We start from the raw sequence: 15,722 nt of genomic DNA, 5'->3' as shown, positions 1-15,722 counted from the left end.
ACAGTAGTGGCTGTAGGTACCTTTCCAGAACTGGACGACACTGTGGGAATTCAGCACAGTAAGAAACAGCTCTTAGCAGGGTGGAAGTAAGTCAATAATTGTTCCCTCAATTGTGTGTTGCACCACAGAGACCCAGATGCTAAATCAGGTGGGAAGACATATGTTTTCTCTGATGAATTAGGTCTTCTCCCTAAAAGAAATAAACTGTTTCCAAACACTGTGTTAAAGATACGAATGCATCTTGCACAGCAATTTGCTTTGGGAAGACTCTCTCTGCTTTCTTTTTCCCTCATGTTGCTTTTCGGTTCTTTTTTATTGTGATGATTTATTGTTTTTTAGCGAAGCCCTTTCCATTAAAACCCTCCAGCCTCCACTGCAAGTAAATGCTTCCTAACTGATTGATTTGGGGATTTACTCCAATTAAAGTAAAACAGAGAATATATCACAGCCAAAATTAACATTTCCATATATGACAACCTAATGGTTGACATGTGGGGCTCAAATTCTTCAGATGCATCTCCAAGAGTCGAACTATATTGAAATGGGTCCATATAGGCAAAATATGTTATTGAATAAAATTTTTCCAGTCAGCAAAAGTGGAACTGGCTATCAAGGGAAATGACTGGAATTAGACAATCTCTGTTCACAGCACATTTTGGGATTCACCCGTTATTAGTTCTGACAAACCCTTTTTCTCCCCATCTCCAGGGAAATTCAAAATTAGAGGCTGCTGCTTTGTTTGGTACGTTCAGGGAATTGTACCCTTCAAATACACGTTAAGTGCTCATACATAATGTGGAGCCAAGAAATGAGAAAGCAAATGAACTGGTCCTTGAGGAGTTCTGTAGATCCTACTTTTCCCAGCCATTGGTGATAGCCACAGATAGTCACATGCTCTGTGCTGGTGGGTAACTGAGGGGGCTGCACCAACTCAAAAGTACTTCCAATTACAGATACTCCTTAGGCTGTAGGACTGTAGGTTCCTCCACACACTAGAAATTTTGTTGACTTTGCATTTGATTAAATGGGAATAGAACTGGGAATCCAGTCTGATTCAATCCAGTCTGGCAAGACTATTTACAAGAGTATGTAGTGATAGGGCAAGGGGGAATAGGTTCAAATTGAAAGAGAGTAGGTTTAGATTAGATCTTAGATATTAGATTAGATATTCTTTACTGTGAGGGTGATGAGGCCATAGAAGAGATTGTCCAGGATAGTTGTGGCTGCTCCACCCCTGGAAATGTTCAAGGCCAGGTTGGACAGGGCTCTGAGCAACCTGGTCTAGTGGGAGATGTCCCTGCCCATGGCATGGGGGTGGAACTGGATGATCTTCAGAGCCCATTCTAACCCAAACCACTCAAAGAACCATCTGTCCAAATTTCCATGGCTGACTAAACTTGGTTGTATAAGGATGTGTTTGCAGTGTTGTTCAGGGTCTTTACCCAAAGTTTCTGTGTGAGCTTGCAGAATTTACCGACTTTTCACCCAAAGCATGGACTCAGATCTTGTCTTTCCTTGTCCTTGTCCAGCAAATCTTTTCGTTGCACTGGCCAAGGACAGGGGGCAGGAAGGTGTGGACATTCACAGCACTGGCATGGCACTGAAGTTAATTCTGCTCTTCCTAGAATCATCATTTGGGTTGGAAGGGACCTTAAAGAACACCCAGTTCAAACCCTCCTGCCTTGGGCAAGAACATTTTCCACAAGACCAAGTAGCTCTTAGTGCCTATATCGTCTCCACAAGTTTGGTGAGTTTTTATTTTGAGACAGTGGACATTTTATAAAAGATTTATCTCATCTGTCTCAAATGATGTACAAACGAGTCTGAGCAATTTATCAAAGTTTCCAATCTATGTGATGGAGAGAGATGGATAACTGCAGAAATTTCTGCAGAAAAGGGAAGGGCAAACCGGGTTAATAGAGTTTCATTAATAATGATAGAAGCGTTTGGGGAAAGAAACAGAATATTTGTGATGAAATGGTATTTTTTCCTCTTTTTCCTTGAGCTCTGGAGGGATTTGTTGACCTGTGCTCACACAGAACTGTTGGATGCACACACATATTTGTTTAGCTGGTGACTAGATTAAATAGTTTCTTCTTCCCTTCAGGGGAGGTTTAGATTGGATATTATGAAAAACAAAATCACAGAAAGGGTTGTAAAGCATTGGAACAGTGTGCCCAGGGAAGTGGTGGAGTCACCATCCCTGGAAAGTGTTCAAAATCTCTGTGAATATACACTTGAGGACCTGGTTTTATGCTGAACATGGTGGTGGTGCTGGAGTGACCATTGAACTTGATGATCTTAAAGGTCTTTTCCAACCTCAAACCATACAGTGATTTTCAGACAGGAAAGAGAAAAAAGTAGTTAATATGTGAGTCCTTTAAGATTAAATTTTTGTAGCCTAATAATCATCTTATGATTTGAATAATTTGGAGATTCAGGGGCATAACTAAGCATAAAAATACAGTAAGAATCAGGACCTGTTGCTTTTCTTTGTTCTTGAATTTCAGAAGACTGGTGAGGTGAAACCACACAGACACCTTTCAAAAGCTGCCAGAAACCTGGAGATGCACAGAGAGATTTAGGTGCAGACTGTGTCTTGGAAGTGTCTCAAACCATTCGAAAATTAATAATTTCCACCAGTTGGGTGAAAAGACAAGGGTTTCAGTGCTTGTGTGGCACAGATATCTTCAGAGAACTCATGCAGCTCACACCACCAATTTTAAACTCAGGTTGAATTGAAGAGGACTGTGTTGAAGCAAAATAGTTTTTCCACTTGTCTCTTTTGGACAGTGCCATTGACTTGCTGAAATTTCCCCCAGGCTCTCAGGAAGAAGTCATTTCTCAGCACTATTTCTTAAATTGTGAGGTTCCCCTTACATGACATTAAACTGCTGAAAGCACCACTGTAAATCCCTATTAACATGTGTTTCCTTACACACAGTTTTCAGTTCTGTTTTCTGCTTCTCCATGTCTTGGTTAAAATCTTTCTGACAAATCTGTCAGTCTTGAGTTTCCCAGAGGATCAGTCCTGGAGCCATATTTAGTGAAACAGCTGGAGGAAGGGGAAGGAAATACCTTTTTTCACTTGCTGTAGGATTCTGTGAAACCCCATGAGTTTGGTTTTGACAAGTGTCAGAGGATGCAGAGTGATACAACAAATTTTGCAAGGATCCAGGGAGTCATTTGATCAGTCCCTGACAGTGTTAAAGAGACCCACGACTTTCTAACAGATGTTTATCAATGTTTGCTTCTCTTGAAATCACCCAAGGATAGGGGCTGCCTTTACATTCCTGAAGGGAGACCATCTCTTCCAAAACCTTGCTATCCCTTCTACCATAGAGTTCCTCTAACCTGAAACCAAATGAACAGTTCCCTCCTGGAAAATGTGTGTGTTACCTTCCACCCACACTGAAAATGGAGCAGTTTATTCTTTTTCTCCGTGGTACCTTCTGTAAATTTGAAAGCTGTTTCTTTATCTCTGACTAATTACACAACCCAGACTATTACTGAACTACACAACCCAGACTATTACTGAATTTTTACTACTAAAAAGACCTTTTTACCCTTCCAAGCACCCACAGAGCTGGTCTGTGGTACTCTGTAATCGTGTTGTGGGGACATTCATCCTTCCTGACACAACCTGTCCTGCTCTCTCATCTCCATTTTTCACACCTTAATTTGCCACTGCAGAACAGTGTGGAGAGGTCAAATTACATGATACTTCTTAGCTTATTTCTCTTATAATTTGCTTTACTCTTTGAGTTTCAAAAAATCGTTTCCCACCAGTGCTTCCGATTCTCTTCCATGGTCTTTGTTTGGGCTTGGATGTGAATCCTGACTTCATTCAACTGAGACAGGAGCTTGAAGGCAAAGTCTGCATCTGTCCACTGAGAAAAACTGCAAGTAAGTCAAGATTTAATCTCTTTTTTACTCTGGTGTTTCGCACGGGTTGAAGATACAGAGAACATTTCCATCTTGGTGCAATCTTTGCCATCAGAAAGATGTTTGGAGCCCCTCTACTCTGAGGGTTGTTGAAGCTGCTGCTTCCTTTTCCAAAGGAAGGGGAGAGGATGGGAGGAGATGGATCCATGGATATGTTCTGCTCATCAGTTGTGGGAGAAGAGTGAAATATCAAACAATCTACAGGCCTGAGTGGTTTTGGTCATTCTTTTTTAAATAATATTGATTATTTACAAAATCTTTGATGGCGGTATCTTTCTACCTTGGAAGCTGAATTATTCATTCTTAGGATAGTTCAAACCTTTAGTCTGCCCAAGCTTGGATTCTAATTTTTTCTAGGGAAAAAAAAAAAAGAAATCTGGTTTGTTTTGGATTTTTTACAAACGTAGGCCAAGAATCCAAGCAATAAAAGATAAATATTACCTCCTTATTTATCTCTTTAGAAATAATGTTGGAACACAGGAATACCTGTGCAATAAGTGATCCACTTTTATATGGAGTATTCAGACCTTTTCCTATAAGAAACCCACATATTCACAATTTTCTTTGAAGAAATAAAATTAAATAAATCATTTAATGGCAGTTTTTCACATGTTTTAAGGATACATGTGTTTTGTTTTGTTGGTTTGGTTTGGTTGGATGATTGTTTTGATAGGGTTGGTTGTGTTTTTTTCATTGGATTGAATTGCCATTCAGAATTAACCCAACTGGAGGTTAAGAAAAGGACACACAGGTGTCCCTTATGATGAATAAAGTTATAAAAGGTAGTACATAAAACATGGCATCACTAACCACTGGAGACATCTGGGGCTTTTATTTGCACTGTCATGAAATACTTAATCAGTGAACGTGTGAAACTTGAAGAAATGACCTTGGCCAAGCAACAGGATTTTTGTCCTTCCTTCACCAGGAAAACAAAAAAAAAAGAAAAAATACTGTATAAAATCTTACAATGTTTGTGGTTATATTAATACTTCTGTTGTTGACTCTTGCAATCTAACGCAATAGTGATAAAATACTTTAGAGTGACACTGATGGCTCTGTTCACCTACACAGCTGTGGAGACCCCTCCATTGCACTGGACAAACTAACGTGCTCCAGATTTGCCCTGTAGGGTCCTTCTCTAGTGAAAAGAGAAACTAGTTCAGTCTACATTGTTTGTAGTTTTCTGACTCTCTGAATAAAGCAGCAGCCCCGGTGCCAGCAGTTATTTTGATGAATGACCACTCATGTTTGGATTAAACCCACCAAATGCATTTTATTTAATGGAACCAGCAGATAAGTAATGAATTTTGGATACTACAAACCAAGACAAATGAGAATAGATGACTCTAGAATTTGAAAGTTACTCAGCTGATCAGTAGTCCCTTGGTACCATCTGTTGCCATCATCCACCAGTTGCCCTCACCACAGATTTGCTTCAGGAGAATAAGGACTGTACTGTGTGTTGAATGAGGGCAAGACGGGCAGCGGAGGACCAGAAAGCACAAACAATTTACAGAAACACCTTCCAGCTGCCAGCAGGTGCTCTGTGTTTTGGCTTATCAATGGTTTAGACTTTGCCCCATATCCTGTTGGTGGTGAGTCCCTACAGTTGTCCAATACTAATGAGATCCACACATAATTAAAAAATGGATAGAATCATAGGATGGTTTGTGTTGGAAGTGACTTTAAAGATCATCTCGTTCCAACCCCCTGCCATGGGCAGGGACACCTTCCACTATCCCAGGTTGTTCAGAGCCCCATCCAACCTGGCCTTGAACACCTCCAGGGATGGGGCAGCCACAGCTTCTCTGGGCAGCATCTTAAGGTTTATTAAAGATGTGATTTGTTGGTTCAGCGTATTCACAACTTTGCCCCTAAGGCATATTTTAAAAATACCAATGAATACTGTGACCAAAACCTCTGGACTCTTTAACTCCACACCCACTCAAGTGACTTTGGAGTGGTTTTCTGCTGCGCCCGTTGAAGTGAAATATTGCACATTATCACCGAGGAATCATGCTGGGGTCTCTCATTCTGTGGTTTCCTCAGTTGCTTTTGCATCTATTGTCACATCCTGCAATGGTCTTGGTGACAGTTTCCATCTTTCCCTGTCCCTTCTGTGCCAGCCATTCCTGCTTCATGGAAAGTGCAGCTCTTGAGGATACAAAGCTTCATCTTTCTTTCCTCTTTTATCAGCAGTGAAATAGTTCAGAACATCAACAATACGTCAACATGTATTGATGTAAATGCATCAATAGTCAGCCAACATCTCCCTCATGTGAATGGGATGGTTTATGTTCCTCTCAGGTAGTTTTCCATGACTCTGCAGTCTCAGGTGTTCTCTCCTTGGCCTGGATGATGTGGAAGACAACAACTCCAGAGTGACAATTCCACCTTACGATACCTTTTCAGATTCAAACAATAATCCAACACCTTAGGAGTCTGCAGGTTTTAAAAATAATCTTTTTTCTCCCTAAAGTGTGCATTTCTTTTTTCCTCATAAACCTCTAGTTCTCTTAAGGGAGGCATGAGACTGACCTCAGGCAGCAATGATTATTCTTTACCTAAATTTATGTGCCTCTAACCAGCAATAGAAATATGACAAATGAGTATCAGTTGAAGCTGTAACCCCCCAGCCTCCCCTGGGATTTAGTAACTTCCTTAATGAGAAAAACAATAACCATCCAAGTCCTGAGAGGATTGAAGATAAATGACTGTCTGTGGTTGATATTTTGATCTATGGGACAAATATGGTGTTTCTATTGAGAGAGTATATATAAAGGCACCTGAAACCCATAGGCTGTGGTTTAGCAGGTAAATCCACTTGGTATCACTGGTAGAGAAGAGCAGAAATATGTTTTTAAGCCACTACTTCTCCCAGGCTCAAAAAGGAACTTTGTTTCCCCTTATCTTTTTTCTTTATTTCTTTTCTTTTTTTTTTTTCTTTTTAATATTTCTTGAACTAAAGGAGCACCTAATGGGTGGAACAATACCTGGAAGGTCATTTTCACAGCCACATACGAAGGCTCTGAAGGCCGAAGAAAGTCTTCAAGGTCAACAGAATTTTTTAGCAGAGAATAAAAAAAGCACATGTAAAGGGACATATTCTAATGGATCTCAGAGGTAGAATTACAGGAATATTTCCCACTGTTTCCAGTAATATTACTATTTTTCCCTTAGCTTTCAGACTTTATTGTCATACTCCGTGATGTAATATCACCATATTGTATGAAGACTCTATATCATACTTACTTTAATTAACCCAGACAACTCATTTGTGTTTCATGAAGAGTTTCTTTGTGTCAGAAAGAGAAAAAAAAAAAAAAAAGCAGGCCTTATCTTAAACAGAGAGTTATGACATTACTGATACTCTTCTCTCCTGGTTTAACCCCAGCTGGCAACTCAGCCCCAGTAACCACTCACCCACTCCCCCCTGGTGGGATGGGAGACAAAATCAGAAGGGAAAAGTGACATATGAGTGGGGATAAAGACAATTTAATTGGAGAAAAAAAAAAGAAAAAAAGCCACGGGTGGTAGAAAAGCAAAACAAGGAATCTTTCCCCATTTCCCATGGGCAGGCAGGTGTTCAGCCATCCCCAGGAAAGCTCCAATTTTGGGGAACAGAAACATGACGAGAAAACTACTGGTAGATTAGGCACAACTCTGGCAAGTTGAAGCAGGGAAACTTTTGCAGTAGGGTTGGGTTTTGGGGTTTTTTATTAAGTGAAGGAATTTACCCCCTGAAATAATTTACCATATCGGATTAGACCCTTTTAGAGAGTTTAAAATCTAGATTAATGTTGGTGAGGACACACCAGGACACACCCTGTTGGGAAGCAGCACAACTGTGGTAAGATCCTGGAAAAGCAGAGAGGAAACAAGGACAATCTCTGTGTTACAGTTCCCAGATTGTCAGAAACTAGGAACCACAACAAACCTGACACAACAGAGGGAGTGTGCCATTTTGGGGTCCTGCGACTGGATTTTCATTGAATGCATTGGATATGACAGGAAACAGATTTAAGGGGGCAAAGCAAAGGAGGAGAGACACATTTTCACAGTGACACAAAGCATGTTTTCCTTGTGAACTGTATTTTCTGTGCCCTCCTATCACATTTCACTTCTCACTCACATCTTTCCCTCCCCAAACTTCTGATCCTTGCTCACTTGGGGTCATTTTATCCCATAGAGTTCTGCCTCCAACATCTGAACTTTATAATATCTTTCCAGATTTTCCCTCTCTGTAGCTCGAATGTCAAGGTTTTTTATTCAGAAGGGATTTGAACAGTTGTGCTCAGTTTTGTTGTAGGTCTCAGGGATTTTATAAGTGTCCATTAAAATCAAAGGGGAAAAAAGTTACTAAGCAAGAGAGAGAATTGCTCTTTAAAAAACTTTATTTTCCAAAACTGTTGTAGCACAGAATTGGTTACATATAATGCAAAACCAGTGAGGTGAAATGGAGTTCATAGGGAAAATTAGGTCTGGAAAAACAATAATTGTGTGACCAAGGAATAAACACTAAAGGGTTTTCACCAACACTGCTGAGACTTTTGGGGCTTATCCTCTAAATTACCTTTCTTTCTCCTGTTCTCACAGTCCACTCCAGGGATTTACCTCACCTGCAGTCAACCCTCTGGACCTGCAGACATGGCCCAGCCAGTTCCCCTGGTTTCTATGTTTTTATATTACACTTATTGGCTGTGATAGAAACCAGCAAGAGACTGTTCTCCCACTCCCAACCTCCTGCCTCTATGTAACTTATAATTGAGTTGTGGTTGGGGAACATTAACTCTCCAAAGGTGTATGGAAATGTTTGCTCTGACTGGTGATCTGGGAGATTTTATTGTCATGATTACCATCTTGCTTTTCTATTCTTAGCTCTAGTTCTTGATTTTAGTGCCTGCCATATCTCAAGAGGGTTTGCAGAGACAGAAGTAATTTTCTGGAGAAGAATGGGAAAGTTTCCATGTGGTGCGAAGTATGAAAAGGGAGGGTGACCAAGTGAGTAACAAATCAGGATATGAATCAAAGGCTGCTAAAACCAAGAGGAACAATAATATTAACTGCAGGGGCTTTGGGTCCTGGGAGGCAAACTATATCTTATAATGCCACTGCTTAGTGAACAGGGCAAAAATATAAAAATATCACAGGGTTTTTTTGTGAAAAACTATGTTTAATCATATGTAGGAGGGACTGCTGAGAGCAGGAGAGCAGTGTATTTTTCAATACTTCTCTGTAATATTTTGTCCTCCTTGTTATAAAGTGGTTTACCGGGAGATTAAATACAATCCTTAAATCCTTGAGTGTCAACATATCGGAGTCCAAACCAAACAATCCATATATCAGCAGCAAGCCTTTATTCCTGATCAAACAGGGAATTAATGAGCTCAGAAGGCAGTGCCAGGATTGCCTCCCTTGGCCACATGTGAGGAGAAAGTCCTGCTCCAAAATGACCATCTGTGTTCTTGCTTGGACAGATCAAATCACTAACTACACCATCATGAGCTTGGGAGAAATCCATGGGACAGTGTGAAGAGGGAAGAAGTTTCAGTGCTGTGGACAGGGTGGTGGAAGGGAAAAAAGTGACTTTTTAAAGGTTTCCAAACCTCCTCCCCACTCCAAAACTCACTGGATTGTCTTCCCAACTCATCCCCTCCCTCCATCCTCCCTCTGTTTTTTTTTTTTTTAACCTGTATTTCTTGGAGGCCTGGCATAACCTCCAAGCCCTTTCCCTGGAATTCCACCAGCTCATACATACACATGGGATGCCTTAAGGGCTGGAAATGAAAATGAGGATCCCAGAGGTGTCAGACAAGTGTTCTGCTTTCTGGAGCCACCTTGTAGCTATTTTTTTGCCACAGCTGACAGAACAAAGAACTTTCTTATTCAGTTATAAAGTTCTATTTACCCACACCAGGAAAAATGAAGCAAAAACCCCTCACAGAGGTTTTCAGTGCCTGCATGATGTCCTTTAGTCTTCTGAAACCTCCATTGCCCCTTAGAAGAGGGCAAACTCCAAATATCAATGAATTGAGTAGCTGGATAAAGACAGAAATATTTACCTCAAGTAAGAAACTGAAAAAAGTGAAGTGATCCCTTCTTTCACCATAGTTGCTCTTCAGCTTCTTGTACAAGAGAAATATTGAAGATATTTAGTCCATGGGCACTGCATGGATGTTGTTGATCCTGGAAAGGCAGTGACTGACTGCAAGGAGAATATAATAACAGCCCATTTATGTTAAAAAACACTGACTGTTTGTTGTGATTTCTCAGTAAGATCAAGGATCTGAATCTGATTTTTATTGATATGGGCTGGTCACATCTGGGATCCACCTGACTTGGAAGAACCAAACACATTAATTGAAAAATTAACAGCAGTTTCCACTCCTGTCTATCTCGGTTCAAACATGAAACACATTGAAGCTGTTTTGTCTTTATTGTATATTTATATAATCTGATTTCTTTTCAGCCAAAGTTCAGTTTCTTCCACATGGATATATCTGCCATCTCAGAGTTACCCCAGTAAGTCCTTTCACACCATCCAGTACCAGAGTTGTCATTATGGATATAAGTTCTCAGGAATCATCTACAGCAAAGTTCTTCATAACAAAGTTTTCTGATTTGCAGTAATATATGTAAATCCACTTATAAATCCTCCAATTGCTTTAAGGAATGGAGAGTGACTTTTCTTCAGTCTTTGCACTGTGCTTGCATTTTCTGTTTTTGAGACCTTAAATATTTCAGGGCATTTATAAAGGTTGACTTCTCCTGCCTTGCCTGCCTTACCTCTGTGGAGTATTTTATTTGGTCTTCTGTCAAATGAAGATGCAGGCTCAGAAGGTTAGTAACACTTAAAAGCACAGGAAAGATCAATATGGGATTTGGAAAAGTGGGAAGAAGCAGCCCTGATGGAACTTTATAGCCCTCCAGAGAGTGTTTTTATATTGGAGCATTGTGAAGGGAAAATCAGTCTAGACTCACCCCACCTAACTGAGGCTCTAAATTTTGAACACAGCAACCCTGGGGAAACATAACAATCTCTAGAGGGTAGTAGAGACTATCCCAAGATCTTTTTTCCACTGACTGTAATAGGAGCTGAAAGTGGCTGTGCTCATTTTTAAATGCTTAAAGTAAGATAAGGTAAATCCGGGCTCAGCAGTGAATCCAACTTACCTGTAAAGAAAACGAGCTCTAAAACCATCCTGTAGATTGAAGAATTGCTGAGTCTGTGCTCTGAATGAGCAGGACTGGAGGATCCTGGCACAGGCTTTGCAGCACTTAGCATTGCTGCTGAGGAGATCAGAAACACCCCAGTGGGGACATAAAGCCAGGAAAGAAACGGCAAAGGACGTCACAGCCTTGCCTGATGTTTTCCTGCCTGCTGCTGTCAGCAGTGTCTGTCATCACTGCAGGCTTTGCACTTTGCTGACTGCCTGTTTGCTGTGCATTACAGAGGTTGTTCCAGCATGTCAACATGCTCCATGGAGTTCTTGTTTTGCTTTGTTTCAGGTTTGTTTTGTTTTGTTTTGTTTCTTTATCCAGTGTGACAGCTGGGCATTAGGAAGTAGTACAGTTGAACAGGTTATTACAATAGTCATTTCTGGGTCCTCTTCTCAGCAAACTCTGCTTTGCTCTTTTGAGATGCCACTTGAAGTCCTATGCCCTGATCTGGGGCTCCCAACACATGTTGGAATGAGTCCAGAGGAGGCCACTAAGCTGATCAGAAGATTGGAGCACCTCTGCTCTGGAGACAGGATGAGAGGATTGGGATTGTTCAGCCTGGAGAAGGGAAGGCTCCAGGGAGACCTTAGAGCCCCTTCCAGTGCCTAAAGGGTCTCCAAGAGAACTGGAGAGGGACTTTTCAATAACAGTTGCAATAAGAAATTGAAAATTAAGGCAAAAATTATTTCTAAATGTGTCTGTAGTTATTATCTATGATGGTTAGAGGTTTTGACATAGCTCATAACTATTTCTCTGGAACAAAGGTTGCAAAGTAGCAACAACCTATTTTATTTTCTAAATGCCATCTGATACTCTTAAAACTGACTTTCCAGTTACTGACAGCATTCCAAGGATCAGGAATCCCTGTCTTTTATTGTGAAACTCTGGAATTTCTGCCACTACTGTGTATAATCAACAACCAAATCACCAATCATCACCATATTTTTATTCATCTGCCTTCCATGGCAAGGTGAGGGGGAGTCGGTCCAACATCTGAAGCAAATGATAAATTCCAGAATCAGTAATACAAAGAAGAAGCCACTTGAACTTCCTTATTACATTTTATTAAGCTGCTCCAGACCAATTATAACCATATTTCTTTGTGGTCTAATTAAGTTTGACTCAGTTGCACAGTGTGGAGGCCTGTAATGAGTGAACACATGAGAAACACAGCTCAGACTCCATGTGAGGGATCATTAATATGCTCTGAGCTGCTGCTTTGTAAGAGACTGCACCTAATTATGTGGGTTAACACATTTAAACTAAATGGATGAATTGCAGCCATTTGCAGTGTTTCAAGTCCCCTCAGACTGACAGAACTGTAGATTAATAAGTTGTTAGAGAGTGATCTGTTGACCTGCCCCATAGTTCTTCACTTTCATTTCATGTGCTCGTGGAGGCAGAAAATGCTAAAGCGTAGAAATGTGTCAATCACTGCATTTCAATTTTGTGCCTTTCTCTGGCTCTTGCCTTAGAAATGATCCAAACTGGTGAAACGGGAAAATGCAATGCCCGACATGTCCAATGAAATTCTCTTGACTTTGGGTCAAAATGCACCATGTACAGGAGGTAACAGGTCCCCTTGCCAGCACAAAACAACTTAGGATAAAGACTGAACTCCTCTCAGCTGTCTGGGGCTGCCTAAAGCCAGGCCTATCATACAATCACACAATGGTTTGGGTTGGAAGGGATGTTAAAGATCATCCAGTTCCAACCCCCTTGTCATGGGCAGGGACACCTTCCACTAGCCCAGGTTGCTCCATCACGGCCTTGGACACTTCCAGGGATGGGGCAGCCACAGCTTCTCTGGGCAACCTGTGCCAGGGCCTCCCCACCCTCACAGGGAGGAATTTCTTCCTAATATACAAATTAAATCCAATATCTAATCTAAATTTACTCTCTTTGGAGTGTATACCCTCCATAGAACAGAGGCTGTGAAATTATGATGAGATGGAAAGGGTGTATTGGGACAGAGTGCTAACCACCTTTCTTTTGGTGGAAGGAAAAAATGGATATGAAATTATAGGAGCCAAACTCAACACAAAAAATTCCTGGAGTTTTTGTTTTCTGGTTTTTTTCCTTTCTCAGTTGATAGTAGACCTTTGAAACTCCTTTACAAGCCACACCACCATCAGAAAACTCCCTTAATGGAAAAAACTTAGAATGTAGACTGCATAGTTATTAGGAGAAAAAATTATAGGTACTTTTTCTGTCCCTTGGTTACTTGTTTATGGCCAGTGCTGGGGACAGAATATCAACTGATAGGGAGCTTTGAGATAAGGCACCAGAACTGTCCTACCTCGTGGTGATGAAGACATGGAATGCTCCTCAAGGTTTCCTCCTGGTTAGTTCAAGCAGCTGTCTTCCCAGCACAGTAGATTTCATAAAAACATGGGATATCCTGAGCTGGAAGGGATCTAAAGGATCATCAAAGTCCAGCTTCTGGATTTATATATCCCATGCAAGTTTTCACATGTGTCATAAAAGGGGACAAAAGGTCAAAAAATTGTTGAACAGTGGATGGTACAATACTATCGGTTTTGAAACCTATTTCCTTTTGTGGACCCAGCTCTGAGGAACAGTCCTCATTTACAAAGTTAGAATCATAGAATCATAGAATCAATTGGGTTGGAAGAGACCTCCGAGATCATCGAGTCCAACCCTTGGTCCAAATCCAGTCCATTTACTAGATCATGGCACTCAGTGCCACGTCCAATCTGCGTTTAAAAATCTCCAGGGATGGTGAATCCACCACCTCTCTGGGTAGCCCATTCCAATGCCTGATTACTCTCTGAGTACTCTCTGATACTCTCTGATTACTCTCTGATAGTTCTCAGATCTGAGAAATTTCACTGGCTCCTGAAGGGCTTGTCAGTGACAGCAAGAGACACCCAAACACGTTTGTTTTCTCATGTTCACATTTGTCCTTAAAGCACTAGAGACAAAACTGTTTCCTATTCCACTCCTGCCTAAAATGACCTGACAACTTAATAATTGAACTGGGTACTTAGCTCACCATGCTGCTGATGTGCCTCTTCTTAATTGATTTTGTCAGGATCTTTTTAACTTCTGCTGTTGCCCGAAAAGAGGTTTATTAGAATTTTCCCCTCTCATATTCTGTTCTCACATTAACCCTCTGTGTCATGGTGGTTTGCAGGATCTGCCCAAACTGAACTGCCTGATGTTGGAAAGCTTTGAGCTCCATGTCTCTGCCAGTGATACTGTAAAGAAGAAGAAACTATGCCTGTATTTTCTCCCAAAGCATCAGTAGCATGAACAGCTGCTTAATGGTATTGTTAGATATATTTTCCACGAGGAAGGCAAAGGAAAATGTGCCCATGAAGTGAGTAAAGCAATAGAAAACATATCTTCACTTGCATTTGGAACTGAAGTTGCAGTTGATGGTTCATTGTCCAAATGGAGATTAGCAACAAGTAGTGTCCATATTGGATCCAGTGCTGTTTAATATCTTTATAAATGACATAACAACAGGCTTGAGTACACCCTTCAGCAAGTTTGTGGACGACAGGGGAGAGAAAACATAAAGAACGACTCATGGGTTGAGACAAGGATAGGGAGGGATCACTCACCAGTTACTCTGCTGGGTAAAACAGACTCGATTTGGGGAAATTAGTTTCATTTATTGACAATCAAATCAGAGTAAGATAATCTGAAATAAACCCAAACCTTAAAACACTTTCTCATCACCCTGCCCTGCCTTCTACCTGCACCAAACCTCACTCCCCAGTTTTCTCTACCTCCTCCCCTTCAGTAGTGCAAGGAGAGGGGAATGGGGCTTGTGGTCAGTTCATCACACATCTCTGCTGCTCTTTCCTCCTCAGGGGGAGGACTTCTCACACTCTTCCTCTGCTCCAGCCTGGGGTCCCGCCCATGGGAGAAATTCTCCATGAACTTCTCCAATGTGAGTCTTTCTGCCAAGCTGCAGTTCTTCACGAACTTCTGCAGTGGGGGTCTCTTCCACAGGGTGCATTCCTTCAGGAACAGGCTGCTCCAGCATGGATCCCCCACAGGGTCACAAATCCTGCCAGCAAACCTGCTCCAACATGGGCTCCTCTCTCCACAGCACCCAGGTCCTGATAGGACCCTGTTCCACTGTGGGGTCCTCCACAGGTTGCAAGGGGGTCTCTGTTCCCCCATGGACCTCCAAGTGCTGCAGGGGCACAGCTGCCCCACCATGGGCTGCCCCACGGGCTGCAGGGGAGTTTCTGCTCCAGCACCAGAGGCACCTCTTGTCCCTCCTTCTTCACTGCCCTGGGTGTCTGCAGAGTTTTCTCTCACATATTCTCACTCCTCTCCTCTGACTGCTGCTGGTGTTCCACAGGAAGTTCTTTTTCCCAGCTTCTTTTGCATGTTATCCCAGAGGTGATACCACCATCGCTGGTGGGTTGGGCCTTGGCCAGTGGCAGGTCCATCCTAGAGCCATCTGGCATTGGCTCTGTCAGACATGGGGAAGCTTCTGGTAGCTCCTCACAGAAATCACCCCTGTAGCCCCCCTGCTACCAAAAACTGGCCACACAAAACCCATACACAAC

The sequence above is a fragment of the Chiroxiphia lanceolata genome, chromosome 1 (genome assembly GCF_009829145.1).
Source record: "Chiroxiphia lanceolata isolate bChiLan1 chromosome 1, bChiLan1.pri, whole genome shotgun sequence".
NCBI classification, from domain to species: Eukaryota; Metazoa; Chordata; class Aves; order Passeriformes; family Pipridae; genus Chiroxiphia; species Chiroxiphia lanceolata.
The sequence above is the reverse complement of the archived record's forward strand: the minus strand, read 5'-3'. Positions refer to the sequence as shown.